The 19626-nt window shown below is 38.0% G+C and overlaps 1 long non-coding RNA gene across 7 annotated transcripts in view; it reads left to right on the plus strand.

Moving 5' to 3' along the window:
- LOC112650025 (uncharacterized) overlaps positions 1–18390 on the plus strand; it is a 139859-nt gene extending 121469 nt beyond the window's left edge. For 6 of the 7 annotated variants that reach the window (XR_004803653.2, XR_004803652.2, XR_004803658.2 and 3 more), the window contains 2 exons: positions 12335–12415; positions 17407–18390. This is a non-coding gene — a long non-coding RNA (uncharacterized LOC112650025). Of the gene's footprint in view, positions 1–11630; positions 11715–12334; positions 12416–17390 lie in introns of all 7 variants that reach the window. The other variant, XR_007414035.1, reaches the window with a different exon arrangement.
- The last annotated feature ends 1236 nt before the right edge of the window (positions 18391–19626 follow it).

The following is a 19626-nucleotide window of genomic DNA, read 5'->3' on the forward strand; positions in this document are numbered from 1 at the left end:
ATTTTAAAGTATACTCTGTAATGATACTTTGTGTTTGTTGTTATTATTAATGGTGCTAAAACTTTATATCCAGTTACTACCTGAATTTAGCAAGGATTTTGGGCAAGAAGAGCTAAGCTTTTCTTCACTCAGGAAAGGCCTTGGAATGAGAGGACCTTGAGTTAAAATTTTAGTTCGGTTCATCATAGCTGTGTGATCTCTCTCAGCTTCGTGTTCTTTAGTGAATTCAAAATGATAATAAAATGGTTATTATGTCATTTAAATGACAAAATGGTTGGGCAAATACCTGGCATTGCTTGTCACATGGTAGGTATTTGCGAAATTAGGAAAAATAATTCAGAAGCACTTCTAATTTCATGACTTAAGTATAAGCAGAAAGGTTTATTTGTTTGCACTGTAGTCATTTTGTGGCTCTGGTTTGTGCTTGGTGGTTTTACAGGAAGATGCACAGAACAATTTTGTTTACATTCAACTCAATCTTAATGCCTGTGAGTATGAATCTAGATCAGCAGGGAATACATTGAATGAATTAAGTTTAAGTATTGGATGGTATATAGATTTCCAGAAATATATATATTATATATATATATATAAAATATATATTATATATATAACATATATATTATATAGATTATATTATAAAATAAATTATTTTATATATATATATATATATATATATATATATATATATATATATATCCCTTATGCCATTCTTTTCTTCTTTTAATTGCTCTCATAAGAAGACTAATAAATCCCTCTGGAGATTTCATTACTAAAAGTGAGAGAAGCCAAGCTGGGCTAAAAGTTATTTGAACCTGTTTCATTTTAGCATATATGCTTTTCACTTGACCTCTTCTCTCTGATCTAAGAGGAATGCAACTGTGAGCAGTCAGGGGATCTATGCTCTACTAGGATTCAACTTTCTCATAACTTGTGGCTGTGGGTGCCCTAGGACCATGTTCTTCCATTTTGAGTCTGGCAATCTTTTACCTTTTTAGTAGCATTTTATTTTTTATTTTTTCTATTCATTTGAAATTCAGTTCTACTCATCAAGTATATTTATTGAAAGTTTGCGCCTCCTCGTGTCCCACATGCTGGGACTTGTTGACATAGGGAGGAAGCCAAGATACACCAAGTAAGGACTGCAGAAGTTGGGGAAGCCCAAGGCGAGGAGGCAAAGCCTGGTTGGGCAGAAAAGAAAAGAGAAACCAGCATGGGGAGCGCTGAAGATTGATGACAATGACAGCAGGGTGCTCAGCTGTAGGTAAGACCGCAATGTTGTGACAGCAGGAGGAGGGACGACAAGCACTCCAAATTGCTGCTGGAAGCTTGGCTGCTTCCCCAGGTGCCAGCTGTGTTTCACTCCTCCTAGCTGCGCTGGTTTCTTTTTCTTTCTTTCTTTCTTTCTTTCTTTCTTTCTTTCTTTCTTTCTTTCTTTCTTTCTTTCTTCTTTTATTTTATTTATTTATTTGAGAGAGAGAGTGAGCAAGAGAGCAAACATGAGTGGGGGTGGGGGTATGGAGGGGCATAGGGAGAGGGAGAAGCAGACTCCCTACTGAGCAGGGAGCCTGATGCGGGGCTAGATCCCAGGACCCCAGGATCATGACTTGAGCTGAAGACAGATGCTTCACCCTTCACCGACTGAGCCACCCATGAGCCCCTGCTTCCATCTTTTTTTTTTTTTTTTTTTTTTGCTTCCATCTTTTTAAAGGCAGAGACCACAGCTTCTGCAATCAGAGGAGAGTGTCTACAAAGGTAACTTGTTGAAGTATTTTTAAGGATGACTCTGTTTTGATCCCATCTGTTTACAACTGTGGTGGGGGATTTTTTCTCTTCTACTCTTGAGTTCTCAGTGTACAGGTGAAGCCATGATGGTGGTGGCCAAAAGGCACAAGATAACAAAGTTAGACTTTTGTCTATTGTATACTTTAGTCAAATTGACTAAATAGAATCAAAGTTAACTGCAAAATTTTGAATTCCCTTAATGATACTGAAAGCTAAACAAGACCTTTGTGTGTTTTGTAGCTTTCTTCAGCATAGCTGGCAGGTTACATAATACCCATTTGTCCTAAAAGTGGATAATCTTTATGGCAGAAATTACTGAAAAAGACATGGCAAACATCTTCAGCATCTTCCCAATGAATCAGTTGTTACTTTTTTTCCACAATGCCTTGGGAATTATCAGCATTTTTCTTTAAAAAATGAGAAATAATGGGGCGCCCGGGTAGCTCTGTCATTTAAACATCCAACTCTTGATTTTGGCTCAGGTCATGATCTCAGGGTTGTGAGACTGAGCCCTATGTTGGGCTCTGTGCTGGGCGTAGAGTCTGCTTGAGACTCTCTGCCTCTGCCCTGCCTTAAAAAAGATTGAAAAATACCTGTCATCTACATTTGGACCTTATAAGAACCTTGTGTTGTAGATATTATCTTCATTTTACAGTAAAGGATCAGAGAAGTTATGTACTTTGTCCAAGAATGCACAGGTAGTAAATAAAATCAGATTCTGAATCTATAAACCAACTTAGGGGGCTTTGCTCTCTCTTCTAGAACACATAAGCTTTTGTATAGCTGCTGACAAAATATTGAGTGATATAGATGACATACACTGAAATGAATCTGTTGTTCATGCTGTAATAATCTCTTGTCCTCTCCTTGTTTCTTTTGTTTCCTACCTTAGTTTAACAACCCTATCTCATTTTTTAAAAAGTAATTTTTAATCATTTTTAAAATTCTTATTTTTAAAATTTTAATTCCAGTATAATTAACACACAATATTATAATAGTTTTAGGTATATAATCTAGTGATTCATTAATTATATACATTACTCAGTACTTATGACTGTAAGTGTACTCTTCATCGTGTTCACCTATTTCACCCCCCTTAACCACCCAGTTAAAAGTCTGTGTTTTTGTCTCTTTTTTCTTTGTTTTGTTTCTTAAATTCCACATATGAGTGAAATCATGGTATTTTTCTTTATCTGACTGACTTATTTCACTTAGCATTGTGCTCTCTAGATCCATCCACATTGTTGCAAATGGCAAGATTTTATTCTTTTTTATGGCTGACTAGTATTCCACTAAACATATATACCACATCTTCTTTATCCATACATCTATCCATGAACACTGAGTTGCTTCCATAATTTGGCTATTATAAATAATGCCACAGGAAACAGGGGTGCATATACCTTTTCAAATTAATGTTTTCATATTCTTTAGGTAAATACCCAATAGTGGAATTACTGGATCATATGGTAATTCTAATTTTAATTTTTTGAGAAACCTCCATACTGTTTTCCACAGTAGCTCCACCAGTTTGCATTCCCACCAACAGTGCCCCAGGGTTCCTTTTTCTCCACAGCCTCACCAACACTTGTTGTTTCTTATGTTTTTGACTTTAGCCATTCTAGTAGGTGTGATGTGATCTCTCATTGTTTTGATTTGCATCTCCCTGATGATAAGTAATGTTGAGCACCTTTTCATGTGTCTGTTGGCTATTTGGATGTTTTCTTTGGAAAAATATCTGTTCATGTTTTCTGCCCTTTTTAAAATTGAATTATTTGGATTTTTTTTGGTGTTGAGTTGTATAGGTTCTATATATATTTTGGATACTAATCCTTCATTAGATATGTCATTTGCAAATATTTCTGTTCCCCAGGTAAAAAATCATAATCATACAGTACAGGCACAAAACTCAGTAGTAAGAGGGAGCCATGTCATCAAGAAGGTCAGAAACATACAAGAGTATTTGGAGAACTTTATTATGTATCAGGAGATATCTTAAACCTGAAAAAGGAAAAAAATGAAAAAGAAAAAAATTATTGACTTACTATTTGAAAAAGACTAAAAATCCCAATTAACACCATAAGCCATATGCCAAGATGAAATCCAGATGGATTAAAAATGTAAAAGTAAAGAGTTATTTTAAAAAGCTTTAAGAACATGAATATTTACCTCATTTTAGAAGAGGACAGGAATTTTTAAGTTTAAAGGCAATGGAAGAAAGCACAAATGTTTATAGATTTGATTACATAAAAATTGACTTTTGAATAGTCATAAATAAAATGAAAAACAGTAGATGGGAAAATACTTGATATCAGATTAAGAAAGGCTATAATTTTTAATATATAAAAAGTTCTTGCAGATCAAAGACAAAAATCTCTAACACTGCAATAAAAAATGGATAATGGCTTAATCAGAAAATTCAATGAAGACAAAATATGAGACTAATTTTGATTAAAAGATTTCAACTCATTTTCTAAGAAAAGCATTAATTAAAACAAGATAGCCTTTCTCTACCAAAATAGAATGAATGTCTCAAAATATATATTCAATTTTGGTAATGGTCTGGCGAGATGGATACATATTGGCAAACTTTCTGGAGAGCACTTAAAATTTTTTTTGAGAACCTCAAATAAGTTTGTGCCTTTTGACCTCATAATTCTCTTTCTAGGAATATATTCTGTGGTTTTAGTAAAAATTTCAAACAAAAAAAGATATAATGTAAATATACCACTGAAATATATCTATATATTCATATATATATCACAAAATGATATATGTAATTTTGCATATATGTGCAAAGATTTTTATTTCAATATTTTAGGAAAGCTTTGTATAATGAAAATTTTACACCAATATAAAAGTAGAGAGAATATGACAGTCAATTTCTATGTACCTATTACCTGGCTTCAGAAATTATTTTTTTTTTTTCAGAAATTATTAATATTTTCCCACTCCTATTTCATCTGTTTCTTTTTTTTTTTATTTTTATTTTTATTTTTATTTCATCTGTTTCTATGTGTTTTTTTGTCCAGGACTATTTTAAAGCAAATGAAAGACCTCCAAATTATTTTATTTGTAAATACTTCTGTATGGTAAGAGCTTTAAAAAGTATCCAAAGGCTATATTATTAAGTGTAAGAGAATTAAACAGGCTTATGTTCACATTTCTTCACTGACTAAAGAATGTCTTTTAATAATTGTTTTGTTCACATTAGATTCCAAAAAAGATCTGCCCATTGCACATATTGATTTTATATCTCTTAAGTTAATGTATAAAAGTTCCCCCTTTCTTTTTCTACTGTTATTTATTTGATAAACTAGATCGTTTGTCCTGTAGAATGTCATACATTCTAGATTTAGCTGAGGTCTGCCCCATGGTATAATTTAATGTTTTTCTCTTTCTCTCTTATTTTCTGCAAGTAGCCCTCAGAATGAGGCTTGACTAGTCCGGCTCATTTTCAGTTTTATTTTTTGGCAAGAATACTGTATGTGTGGTGTTCTATACTTCCTGTTGTATTATATTAGTATGCACATAATTTCTAGTTGCCTCACTTTCAGTGACTCTAAGATTGATTTGTGGGTTCTGGTGAGCCCTCTTTCTCAAAGTCTTTACTGGCTTTTTACATAATTGTTAGTTATAACATTTATTAATGATCATAGCCTAGATCCATTATTTCTTTTTTTTTTTAAAGATTTTATTTATTTATTCATGATAGACACAGAGAGAGAGAGGCAGAGACACAGGCTGAAGGAGAAGCAGGCTCCATGCAGGGAACCTAACATGGGACTCCATCCCTGGTCTCCAGGATCACACCCTGGGCCGAAGGCAGGCGCTAAACCACTGAGCCACCCAGGGATCCCTAGATCCATTATTTCATTAAAATTCACAAAATGGTACTTTTCTAATTCAACCAATCCTTTTGCATCAACTGGAAATTTTCTATAAAGAAAAGCTCTCTCTTCAACAATTTGATTACTCTAAAAGAGTTCATGCTGGAAAGGCATGATACATGCTTGATTCTTCTTATTTTCACTTTTTCAGAGTGATGTGTCAATGCTCTTGCTACCTTTATCTCATTGTTTTATTATGGTTCAAGCTGGTCACAACATAAATGTCCAACAGTAGAAGATACCCTGTGAAATATCTATGCTATAAATATTGTGCAGCTTTTAAATTTCAAAGAATATTTAACAACGTAGAGAAATATTCCAAATAAAATGTTAACTGAAAAAGACCTAGAAGTGTATACATAGTGTGATCTAAATATTATCTAAAATGCATGCATTGTAAAATACTATGTCAGACTCAGATATTAACATGATCACCATAGGGGGCAGCCCCGGTGGCGCAGCCGTTTAGCGCCGCCTGCAGCCTGGGGTGTGATCCTGGAGACCCGGGATAGAGTCCCACATTGGGCTTCCTGAGTGGAGCCTGCTTCTCCCTCTGCCTGTGTCTCTGCCTCTCTCTTCGCTCTCTCTGAATGAATAAATAAATCTTAAAAAAAAATGATCACCATAGGATAGTAAGTTTTAGAGTCTTACAATTTTTATCTTTATTTTCCATAGACCCTTCAAGAAGATCCATTTACTTTTATCTTTAAAAAAATGTAAATTTGTTTGAAGGAAATGTCTCTGGATAAGTTGTTATACTTGGAGAGATTCACAGATGCTGATCTTGGCTCCAGCTTTGACTTCTATTGTAACTTCCATTATAACTCTCTCCTACATCTAAACAAGTTATGGTGCTAACCAAACAATTGGAGTGATTTAAAATGTGCTCAATTCTGCAGATTCTGAGACATCTTTTTCATTAGACATAAAACTCTTACATAATCAGGAGAATGGAATCTATTAAGTCATGCTCAACTAAATTTGACTAGTTCAGAAGACAGCTGAACTGAATTTCCTGTTTTTGTTTTTTCCTTGTGTGTGTGTGTGTGTGTGTGTGTGAGTGTGTGATGTTTTATCAAGTGGTCCATTGGTCCATGTCAGATAAACACATGGACCATAATCTCAAGATTGCATCTTCTTGCCAGGGTCTGTTTAATATACTAAATTTGTTTGTTGCTTAGTTTCAAGATGAATGAAAGGAAACCAACACACTGGCTTTGATTTTGACAAATTCTCAGTAATCCCCAAGAAAGTACTTGATTCTCCAAGGACCTCCCTGAGGCCTAGTTTCTATCTCCAGAAAATGAAGATTAGATGGTTTGATTCATGGGATTGTTTCCAACACAATGTATATAAAACTCCTGGCACAATCCTCAGCAGCTAGCATTTGCCAACAAACAACTAGTTTTCTCTTCTCTCTTCCTAAACAGAAAGGGAAGCAATCTTTTCCAGTTTTACTCTTATAATATTAGAGACCAGGTCCTGGGCGCAGGATCTAGAATCGAGTCTAGCTCCACTCCTGGTTTTGAGCCAGTGAAATAAATAAATCTTTTTTGCCTCAGTTTTCCCTTCCTGAAAATGGGGGAAATAACAGTACTTACTTATAGGCTGCTATGCCTATTAAATGAGTTAATAATTGCCTACTGCTTAGAACTTTTCCTGGCACAGAGTAGGAACCAAATGGGTGAGGCTATTATCTTTATTATCTGCCTAGAAAAATGATATGTCTAAGCTCAAAGTTCAAGGCACTTCCCCGTTGGATGATGCGTGAGATACACTGACCACTTCTTGCTTTACTTCTCTTTTCTAGGTCCTACACAGAACCTCTTCCTTCTGTTGATTCATTTATTACTTATAGTCACACAGTCCAGATCTTCCTATTTATAATCCTGTGATTATAATTGATTAGGATTATATGAGACTTGTCCCTTTTCCTTGTCTGTTTTTGTTGTGGTGGTGGTGGTGATGGTGATGGTGAGGGTGTGTATGTGAGTGTGTATGTGTGTGATAGCCTGAGATATGGTGGTACAGCCAACCTGAAGGATGTGGGTGTAGCTGAAACTTCCCACACATTCATTCTATTACTTGTCTTTTATTGGGAAATTTCCATAGAATTCTACTTCTGTTATGGGACATATTATTAGCATAGCTCTCAAAAACTAAGTTTCATATCTGTCAACTATCCTTGTTGAAGGGTGGGAATGGGATAACCTCAGTTTTTCCAATATTTTGACAACTGAAGGTTATCAGAGAGGTTTAGGAGAGGGTGCTGGATGACACAGAGATAGGGACGAACCACAAGTCCATATTATTCGGGAATGGGACAACCTAATCAGGGCACAAGGAGCTCTGGATCCCACAAGAGAATATTTCTCTCAGATTATAGGGACTCTGTTAGAAGACATTTCTCACTCGGGCTGAAAACAATAAAAACAGATCCAAAGTAGATGTAAGGTGCCTTCTGTGGCAGTAACCTAAGAGATAAAATGTGCTAATGACACAAAGATGTCCTTTCTATTAATTCATAGGCACCGACAGTTTCTCAATTTCCATCAAATTGATTAGGGTGTGTACCCTAGGAAAACAGGAATATAGTATTGCAACACACCTATGGGGAATGTTGTATTGTCCAAACAGATTGAGTTATAGAAATGGGGTCTGGAGAAATGAGTGCCCATGAGTAAAGCCTTTTCATTGGTAGTTAGCAGTTCTCCGAGTCAACAATAATCTTCATCTGAGGTCAGGCCCCTGTTGTCTGGACAAAAATGTCTAGCAAGTGATAGGGCAATCCACTAAGATATTCCACTGAGACTATTAAGAGCATCTATGCCTCAATGCTTTAATTCTGTGTTCACCAGGGACAGACTGAGACACCCTTTGTTCCACTGATTGTCAGACCCAACAGTAGGAAGTGATGTCTGAGAATCTGCTCAAATGAACCTTCTATCTGGGGCAGATTACCCAGGGTGTTGTAGACCATGCTAAGGATTTTGGAAGTTGGGAAACCACTTGTGGGTTTTAAACAAGGAAGTGAGAAAACATGTGGTGCTATTTTTAAGTTTATAAAGTATAAAATCAGAAAAAAAAATCTACTTGAACTATTTTAAATTTTAAAGAGAGATTCACTTACTTTCCATTCACAAAAACTTTGGAAACATTCTAAGATATTATATTAGTCAGGGATCTCCAGAGAAACAGATCAATAGTATATGTATCCATATCTATCCTGAAACCTCTGGAGGCCTTCAACTGATTGGATGAAACTCTTCCACATTATGGAAGGTAATCTGCTTTGCTCAATCTACTGATTAAATGTTAATCAATCTAGGAAATAGGTTCGCAGTATCACATCTGGATTGGTGGTTGGCCAAACACCTGGACACTACCCTCTAGCCAAATTGACACATTAAAATTAACCATCGCAGAGAGAATTGATGATGTCACCCTTAGTTGAGAGGAGACTTTGTTGGTTCAGGAAAGTTAATTGGCCTGCAATCGGTAAGAGAGAGGGCCACTCTCCTCATCTGCTTCACACTTGAGGCATAAAGTAGCAAGAGCATTTTATAACCCCCCCCCCCCCCGCCGGAAGTCCGAGGTGGTAAGTGCCATTATTTGAACACTTCTCTTTTTTGTCCTATTATCATATAATCCTTTTATTGACAACTTTGTGATAAGGGCTAATGTCCTTTAGCTTCACTATTGATGTTGTGGAACCCTATTAATTGATGTTTTGTTGATTAACTTAAATTGAATTCCACCTTAGAAAAAAATTCCATTAACTTAGAATTAAATTCCACCTTAGAAAAAAATGCATGCGTCCATTGCTAATGATCAGGCTTTTCTTCTTACAAGGCAGGGTTTCAAAACCCCAATGACCAGGTTGAAAGAAAATGAGAAAGGGTATTGGACTGGGCTCTGGAAGATTGCTAACAGTCTTGTTTGATGACAGAAACTACTTTCTAGTTTTTAAAGTGTTTTCCTGTGTGTTTCGGAGCCATGATGATAAATACACCAACCTATATAGAGTCCCAAGCTCAGTCTTATTATCTAAGGCTGACGAGAAAATAATTCTAATTTCTTAGAAAAATGGACTCATTATTTAATTACACAAAAGTTAAAGGGCACTTTGTGATTATTTGAATTAACAATAATCATGATAATTTCCAATCATTTTCATCTAAATTCTGACTCTAAAACTCATTCAGATTAGGTTTAAGAAAAAAACAAATAATCTCCAAGGACAAGTCATTTATTATCAATTGCTGGTATCCATGGCCAATAAATATAAGTTAGATTCCCACATGAGCCTTTACATTTTATTGTATTTTTTTTAAAAGATTTTATTTATTTCTTCTTGAGACACATAGAGAAAGGCAGACATAGGCAGAGGGAGAAGCAGGCTCCATGCAGGGAGCCTGATGTGGGACTTGATCCCTGGACTCCGGGATCACAACCTGAGCCAAAGGCAGATGCTCAACCACTGAGCTATCCAGGCTCCCAGGCATTTTGTTTTAAGGTCCATATTTTAGACTGTATTCCAACATTTTAAGCTCTATCTCTATCTCTCTGAGAGATCTTCTTACTCACTGAGGGAAATGGACAAGAGTTATGGGAAAATCCATATCAACATATGCTCCTGTGAGAAAATGACTCAGAGGTTGCAGGTTGTTGGGGTGTGGTAGCGGATAAAGTATGTCATCACCCTGGGGTGGATAGATGTAAAGGGCCAAGAGCTTTCTGTTGTATCACATTTGTTTTTTAAATGAAATTTGGACTTCCTTCCTTTCAAAACTAACCAGGCAGGGATAAATTTATTATGCATATCAAAGTATACAATAAAAGTTGTTGTTTACCAGACTTTGTAAGATTTTTTCTTTCTCACTTGTATCACTCACAAATTCTAGAGAATGTAATTTGAACTTTAATTTATTATAAAATTATTTATTAACTTTATTATTATTAATACATTTATTATTTAGATTCAGCCTCTAATCCTCAGTTTTACTCATCTATATGCAGTATTTGTAAGTGAATATTCTTCCTTTGTTTATGGGATCCAACCAATAATGATTCCATGGTGAGACTCGTGTGGTGAAATAGGAACTTTCTGTGAGTCTAAGATTTGCTGAGATCCCTCTTCACTAAGGACAAATAGTCAAGGAAGCCCCCAGACCTTAGGGAGTCCATGCTGTCATGAGGCACCCAGGTAAAGGAGCACTTATAAAACATTTGATCAATTGTATAAAAGAGGTTTCCTCCTGTGCCTTTTCTCACACTGCCCACATGTTTTGTATCCACTGCTCATACTTTGTTATGGATCCTGTCCTTTACACCTGCTCAGCTGTGCCTTTTCTCACACTGCCCACATGTTTTGTATCCACTGCTCATACTTTGTTATGGATCCTGTCCTTTACACCTGCTCAGCCTTTCACATACGTCTTCTCTATCAGGACTCCAGTTTTCCCTGGTGAATCATGCCTTCCCAATTAGGACCTGTCATTTGAAGTATACCAGGCTGCCATTCGAGGTGACTAGACTACTTTAACCAAGGGACAAGTATGTGACCCAACAGAAGCTAACTGATTCTGTTTCCCAGGATCTTGAATCTTAGTGAATACCTTGAGGGAAAATGATTGGAGGCTTCATTCCCCTTGCTGTATCCTGAAGAGACTATCCATCCTGCCTTCATGATGGATTCCCCTTTCCCTGTTGTGCAAGAAGCCTCATTATTTAAGCTTCCTTTGATTTTTGTGAGCTACTTCATCCCATAGCTTTCCAATACATTCCTTTAAAGATGTGATTTATGTTGCTTAAGATGAATGAAGCTTTGATACAGTATCATTCAATATGAAGAGCTCTCCCTGGCCCGCCCTACCTTCTCCCTGTGCATACCTCCAACCTTTGCTTGTATAGGTTTCATTCTATTTACTGTCATTCTCTACATTTTTATTCTAGGGTATGGTGATTGCCCTTTGAGGGAGAGTCTTGGCCCAACTGAAGCAGACCTGGGTTTTCCCTCTATTACAGTAGTCACACTGGGTAGGAATTTGAAGAACTATCATCTGTGCTATCATTTCGAACTATCATTGAAGAACTCCCATCTACTGCACATATGTTACCTTATTTAATTATTATAGTCAGTCTATGTATTAGGCATTATTATTTCCACTTTATAGCAAGGAAACAGAAGTTCAGACAAGTTAACTGGTTCAAGGTTACATAGCAGGAACGTATCAGAGCTCTAATTTGAACTTGCACCTACCTAACCGCAAAACTCAATTTTTCCCTGCTGCATCTCTCCCAAGACATCACAATTTTAGTATCTTGAATGCATCACTTTATCTTTGTGAGGCTTGGTTTCCTTATCTATGAAACAGAAATATGAAAACCTACTATGTCATATAGTTGTAATTACTAAATGGGATAATGTAGAGAAAGCCCTTGGCTTTTATAAGTGGCCAAAAGTGAATGCTTTCTAGTTCAATGTCCAAATTTGATATGTAAATCTGGGTCTTGGAGATTATGGTGAATTCAAAGTCTTGGCCAAATCTGTCATTTCTGATTATCATCTAACTGACTTCTTACCAGAGTGTCTAGCAGCTGAAAAACTTTAAATTGGATTGTTGTCTTCTTTCTCCTCTCCCCCTACACCTTTCCAGCTTCTGAGAGAAGTGCTAACAAACAATGAAACTCTTATAACAGGACATCCATGGCAAGGACATGGCGAACTCAAACTCTGAGTAAGTGAGAGATGGTCTTCTGCACACTTGCCTTCAAGATTATGTATTTGCCTATGTGTGTTTCTTTTTTGTTTTTTAAGATTTTATTTTTTTTTATTTGAGAGAGAGAGATAGTGAGATACAGCAGAACAGGAGAGAGGGGGTAGAAAGAAAAGCAGGCTTCCTGCTGAGCAGAGAGCCCACCACAGGGCTCAATCCCAGGACCCCAGGATAATGACCTGAACCAAAGGCAGACACAACCGAATGAGCCACCCAGGTGTTTCCTATATGTGTTCCTCATGTTATTTTTTAGTTTAGAAATGTAATTCACTTTTTTTAAAGATTTTATTTATTCATGGAAGACACAGGGAGAGAGAGAGGCAGAGACACAAGCAGAGGGAGAAGCAGGCTCCATGCAGGGAGCCCCACATGGGACTCGATCCCAGTAACTCATTTTTTGATAACACTTTAGAATATTTCCAAACTCCTGTCTCTAAGGTTTTTAACCCAAGCATAAATTTTCAGTTTACCAGTTGAAAAATAATAGTCCCTCTACCTCATAGTGTTGCTGTCAGGGTTAAATAATACATGACGGGTTGCCTGGGTGGTTCAGTGGGTGAAATGTCTGCCTTCGGCTCAGGTCAGGGCCCCAGAGTCCTGGGATCCAGTCCTGTGATGGGGGTCTCTGCTCAGTGGGGAGTCTGCTTCTCCCTCTCTCTCTCCCTCTACCCCATCCCCCTCCCCTGCTCCCCACTCATGTTCTTTCTCCCTCTGTGCTCTCTCTTTCAAATAAATAAATAAAATATTTTAAAATAATACATGATAATCGCTGTGCCTAATGGGGACTATGCACTCAGTAATTGTCAGCTATGATTATTATGACATATTTATATGTTTAGTATTTTGAACATAACTGATGCCTGGCAAGTGTTGGTTGAATTGAATAGAGTAGTCCACAGGAAAAAGAAGCTTCATGGAATAGGTGAGTCATTGAAAATAAAATGTTTTAAGTTACACAATGTTTGGATGCAAACCGAGGGAAAATAAGTTCAAATTAAAGTTTTGATTTTTCTTTTAATCTTGTCAATTTTTCTAGTATAAGATTGAGTTAGGGTGAAATGAGAAAATACTGATTTAAATGAGGCTTTTGATTTTAGCTTCAAGTTTACGTTTTATTCATTTTCTTCACTGAGTGGATATGAGGAAAGCTGCATTTTCGAAATGCACCGAAGGCTAAAGGTGCTTCATTGTCCCTGTAACCGTAAATGAAACCCACATCCTTTCCTCTGACCAGGGGTTAATAAAAACACCCCAGGGGATACATATTATGAGCATTTATTTTATAAGTCTTTGTCAAAATGACAGGTTGTGAGAATCAAATTCAGGGCTGGTAGTGATATCACAACTCCAAAGCCCTAGAGGCATCAGATACCCCTGTCGAGCTATTTGGGGTTGTAGTTTAAGTGGCTGGAGGAGAGGCAAGGAGGTAGGAAATCTAAAAACCTGGGAGGGGGACATGCAGAATTCATTGGAACCAAGGTTAAGGTAGAGGGGATTAACTGAAAACATGATAAATCAATGTCTTTAGGGATAAATTGAAAGTACAAAGGGTAGGAAAAGCTTATAAATGTCAAGACCTATGGTGGTACAGGCCAGGATGGAGGATGGGTCATGGAGCCAGGAATTCAGAGATGAATAAGGACTATGAGGCTGTATTAGAATCAAACAGGCCTGATGGCTTCAAATCCCATTGTGTTTGCCTCTCACCCACGGCATGCTCACCTCTAAAACAGACCAACCAGACTCTGGGCCAGGGCAGACTACAAACTGCCATAAGTGAGCAGAAGTCTTATATCAAGTTTGAAAGTCATGAGAGATTTTCAAAAGCAAGAGGTTTCATCTTCCATAGTAACATATTTCTGTACTGCGTGCCATCTCAAATCTATAGCAGGAGAAAACACATAAACTGAAATAGCACAAGATCTACATCATCCTATCTCATCTTAATGGTCCTTTTGAACTTTGCTCCCAGCTGTGGCAACAAGGAACATGTTACAGAATGTTGCATGGTAGGGTCAGTTTTTGGGATGCTACTTCTTGCCTGTTATACAAATAAATTCTTATTTCCATCTATAACTTATGGGAATATGGACTTATTTTAAAAATCTGAATTAAATAATAGGCTTTTATTATTTATTAAAAATAAATTGGAGAATATAGTTTTAAAAATTATGATAAATAGCATTTAGACTATTGAGATCTGAAAAAATTTTCACCATGATTCCTGACCCATTTTTAGTATTCATGTAGTAGCAAACGTTGTTAACAGAAAGGAGAACATGAGGTGTCCAGAGGAGGGGAAGTAACTCCAAAGTCAGTGATATTTCACAGTTGAACAAGATAGAAAGTACTGTGGAAAAATTCTACTGCCTTAAAAGTTGTCATTCTGTTGGATTTCTCTTGGATGATGCTTTCCTATCTGAAAAATATATTTATTAGTAGCTGCCCACACTATTCCGTCGACATTTAAAAAAACTTTTTATTGTGAAAAATCTAAAGCAGACACAAAAGTAGAGGAAAAAAAGCATAAAAGTTCTCTGAATGCCTGGGTGGCTCAGTTGGTTAAGCTTGTGCTTTTGGCGCAGGTTGTGATTCCAGGGTCCTGAGATCGAGTCTCGCGTAGAGCCCCATGCTCTTTGAGGACTTTGCTTCTCCCTCTGCCTCCCTCTCTGTCTCTTATGAATAAAAAAAAAAAAAAATTCTTTAAAAAAAGTATGAGTTCTCATGAACCTATCATCCAGCTTCAAGAATTATAAATATTTTTACAGTCTTGTTTCATTTCGACCCTCTCTTTTGTGTGTGTGGAGGAGCTAGAGTATTAAAGGAGATTCTAGACACTGTGTCATTTGACCCATAAAAACTTCATTAAGGATTGCTAATTGAAAGAATATGTTTTATGTGCAAACCATGTCATTATCACACCTTACAAAATGAACAATTTTAATATATTCAATCCATATTCAAATTTATGATGTCTTACATATTTTAACAATATGTCCCATTTATTAAAATCATGCAAAAATAATGTGAAAAGTCACTAGAAATCATAAAAGACACTTATTCGAAGAAATATTTACACTAATAATATATGGTAATGATGAGGAGGATAGACTTGTGATCTATTATAGTAAAAGTAACTGCCTCTGGGATTAAGTTACAAGAATCCTTAGCTTTAAATTGCATAGTATTTTAGAAAGTCCATTTAAAAGTTTTTGCTTTTCATTTTTGTAGAATTACTTGGTTTCCTGAGAATGTTGGATAATTTATTTTTGTTCTTTTGAGGCATTTTCCATTTTGTAATATTTATTTTTCTGGTAATGAAAGTAATTCATGTTCCTTATAATAATGTTGGAAAATCGGTCATAATTTCATGACCCAGTGATGACCACTCAATGTCCTGGAGTATTTCCTGCCAGTCTTCTGTGTGGCTATGTGTTTGTGATGCATATGGGTGTGTACAATGTGTACAAATAGGCTTTCATTCATTGTCTCCCACTCTTTGCAATTTACATTCTATTTAATGTGTTTCCCAAGTCTTTGAACAACAATCATCATTTTCACAAATCTGTGTGAATCGATGACTACTCTATAGCATAAGTCCCTAAAATGGAATTACTGTGTTCAGAGTATGAGTACTTGTAAATTCCTCAGTATTTATTGCTTAATTATCCCTTAGAAATTATTTTCCAACTTCCAGAAAACAAGCACTTATTTTAAAGCAATTTCATTAGCATAAAATATTTACATGCAACTTTTTTGATAAATTGATTTATGAAATATTACATCTATTTTCTTTTTTTCATTTAACTTTGTGAGAATGAATAACGTTTCAGCGTTTTTTGGGAAATATTTTTTCAAATGTTAATATCTATAAGTATTTTTTTGCCCATTAAAATGTTTGACAAACTTTCTATTTCAAGGCTTATCTTACTAAGTTGTTAGTATTTTGTCTATAGTAAAGATATAAACTTTTTGTGTCTTATGTTGGCAAATATTTTTCTCATTTTTTCTTCTAATTTCATTTGTTTTTTCCTAAAGAAATTTTAGATCTTTTACAGTCAAGCCTGTCAGTGGTTTTTAGTGTTATTTCTTTCAAAGATTTTACTTAGTCCTTCCCATTCTCAAATAGTAAATATGTACTTAAATTTGCTTCATGTTGATTTATGATTTTTAAAAATACTTTTATTCTTTATTCCTTCTGAGTTAAATTTAAGAGTATGTTGTGATGAGAAACAGGGACAGGACATCTTCTAATCACTTCATTTTCATACCATATAAAGGATAACCATTCCTTTTCTTATTAGTTTTTTGGTCATAACTTTATCTCACACTAGATTTTTTTTTTTACACACTAAATTTTGATGACCACTTTGGCACATAATGGTGCATTGATTTAGAATTGTATTTCTCGGTAGCTTTTTAAAAAAGAGTGATTGATTGATTGATTGATTGATGAGAGAGAGAGAGAGAACAGGAATTTTTTGAGAGAGAGAGGAAGCAGGAGAGTGGCGTGGCAGAGGGAGAGAATCTTCAAGCAGATCCCTGCTGAGCATGGGTCCCCCTGGGGCTCCATCCAGGACCCATGAGATCAGACCTCAGCCAAAACCAAGAGTCAGATGCTCCACCAACTGAGCCACCCTCCACCCACTTGGGAGATTGTTAGAGGGCCTTCTTAGTTGTCTTTTTTTTTTTTTTTTTTAAATCTCCTATCTTTGAACATGACAGTCAATGAAAATGTGTTGCTTGAAACAGACGATTAATGAGTCATTAATATACCTAGGAAAGTATTAACTTCAAGATAAATAAAGGTCTGTTTTGACTGTTTTAAATGTTTAACTTTTGGACCAAAAAAAAGGGGGGGGGGCGCTGGGTCTGATTTTTTTTTTTTTAATGACTCTTCCATTATACGATTCTTTCATGTAACTTAACTACTCAGTCATTTCTTAAACCAGAGCACCAAGCCGGATTCTCATGGTCCGCGGGATCAAGATTAACATCTGGACCCAAGGCATTTTCATTCATCATTCTTCCAAGGCAATTGTGGTGCAGGCTGGAATTTCTGTGACCTTAGTAATGTGCAGACCCTTTTTTGCCAAAGACCTTTGAAGACTGCACCGGGTCTGGTCACTCCAGCGGGATAGCCGAATGCACCAACCCTTTCTGGAACGCGTCGAGAGCCTTGCGGCCAAGCACTCGCGGGCGGGGAGGGTGGCGCCCCCCGCCCCGCCCCCGCGGCCCCGCGCCCGCGCCCCGAGAGCCGCGCTCGGCTGTAAACGGCGGCCCCGCGGGGACGCGATCCCGGGCCTCTGCGGCCTCCTGCGGCCTCCTGCGGCGCGGCGTTCGCTCCGCCGCTGTGCGCGCCCGGGCCGAGCCTGCGCCTCGCTGCGCTCCCCTCCCGCCCGAGCCGCCGGCCGCCGAGCGGATCTGCAGCTTTCCGGCGCCCGGTCTCCCCGCCCTCCCCCGCCCTCCCCCGCCCTCCCCGGCTCCCGGAGGCCGCGGCGTCTGCGCGGTGCTCGGCCCGGGGGCTCGCCGGCCTCGGTGCAGGGCCCACCCCCGACGGGGCTCCGCGGGCTCCGGGCCAGGGGCGCAGAGGGTGGGGACGGCCTCCCCGCTTGCCCCTCCGCCTCCCTTCGCAGCGCAGTGACAACGGAGTGAGAAAGTCGCTTTGTTTCGTTACTTCACTACGGGACGGCTCTGCCGCTTTCGGAATGACCTTGGCCTCCAGTTCCCATGAAGTAAAACCCGGAGCTGGGGCGGCCCGGGCGGCGCAGCGGTTTGGCGCCGCCTGCAGCCCAGGGCGGGATCCTGGGGACCTGGGGTCGAGTCCCGCGTCGGGCTCCCTGCAGGGAGCCTGCTTCTCCCTCTGCCTGTGTCTCTGCCCCTCTCTCTTCCTGTGTCTCTCATAAATAAAATCTTAAAACAAGCAAACAAACAAGGAGCTGAAGTAGATGGGGTGCTTTACCACCCGCCCCCCCCCCCCACGGAGTCCCCGGGGAAGGTGCCTCTGGGGGCGCTGTTTCTAGCGGCCTAAGCGAGCGAAATCAAACCAAAACACTTCTCCCCTTCCCCCGAAAAGGCACAACCACAAAAGACCCAACAGCAACAAACCCCTTGTGAGAACGTTGAAGCAGATCACTTTCCAGTATTTTTCAGTGCTAACGTGCCGTGCTTTAAGAATGTTATCTTCATTTCCTTCACAACTCATTGCTTGCCTTTGTTTTCATGTGTAATGGTTCTCGCAAATTGGTTGATTCCACTTCAACAGTTACATTTAATGACTTGTGTACAATCTATCCATTAGCTGATTAAAGCAGCTTACGAAAAAAAAATCAGCATCACACAAATTCTCTTCCAGAGAAAATTCTGGAATCTAGACCAAAGATAAGAGTTTTAGTGCTAGGTGTGCCACTATTTTGTTTTGTCTTCGGCGATTCACTTCACCTCACTTTTGATCTCTGAGAAATGAAGTAGTAGACCTGAATGGTCCTCTTTCCTGTTTTGTTTTCAGGTCACCCAGGCTTCCTGACCTGCTGGCAAACTGACTATACAGTCAGACCCTAGGTAGAGTATCGGTTTAACTGCGGAGGATTGTGCCTTGGCTCCCAATTAGGGGTTTTTACTCCTTGGGACTTGGCCTCTCCTTCCTTCATTGATCTTATCAGTAGGAAGCAGGTTGGGTCATTTGCTGATGGATTAGTGAGGGTTTGAAGGGCTCCTTCCTGATAGCATCTGAAGGTAGGTCCCATGTGAACCTATGGTCCCACTTCATTGCAAGAAGAGCATGAAAGGACCATATACTTTTTTTCCCCCTTTAGGATAAGCCACTCTTCACAATCTACTGGTCTGTTGGGGCTGCTAACTATTTTTGGCAAACAAACTGCAAGTGTGGTGCCAAAAAGTTAAATCAAGTGAAATAGGATGCAAAACAGGAGGTCGCCTGGGGTGAACAAAAGGTGTACAACTCTCCCTATATGGTCAACTTTCTTGGATTAAAAAAAAAAAAAAGATCACTTATCCTCAAGGTTAGAGGATAGAAGAAGCATTAATAACAGACCTTTGATTTTACTCATAGATCACAGATCTTCCTGAATAAACTTTATCTAACCTAGGAAAAGTTTGATGAGGCAAAAGATTATGTGTTTTCCACATTAAGGCTACTCTGTCTACGAGTT

The sequence above is a fragment of the Canis lupus genome, chromosome 11 (assembly GCF_003254725.2).
Source record: "Canis lupus dingo isolate Sandy chromosome 11, ASM325472v2, whole genome shotgun sequence".
Classification (NCBI taxonomy): domain Eukaryota; kingdom Metazoa; phylum Chordata; class Mammalia; order Carnivora; family Canidae; genus Canis; species Canis lupus.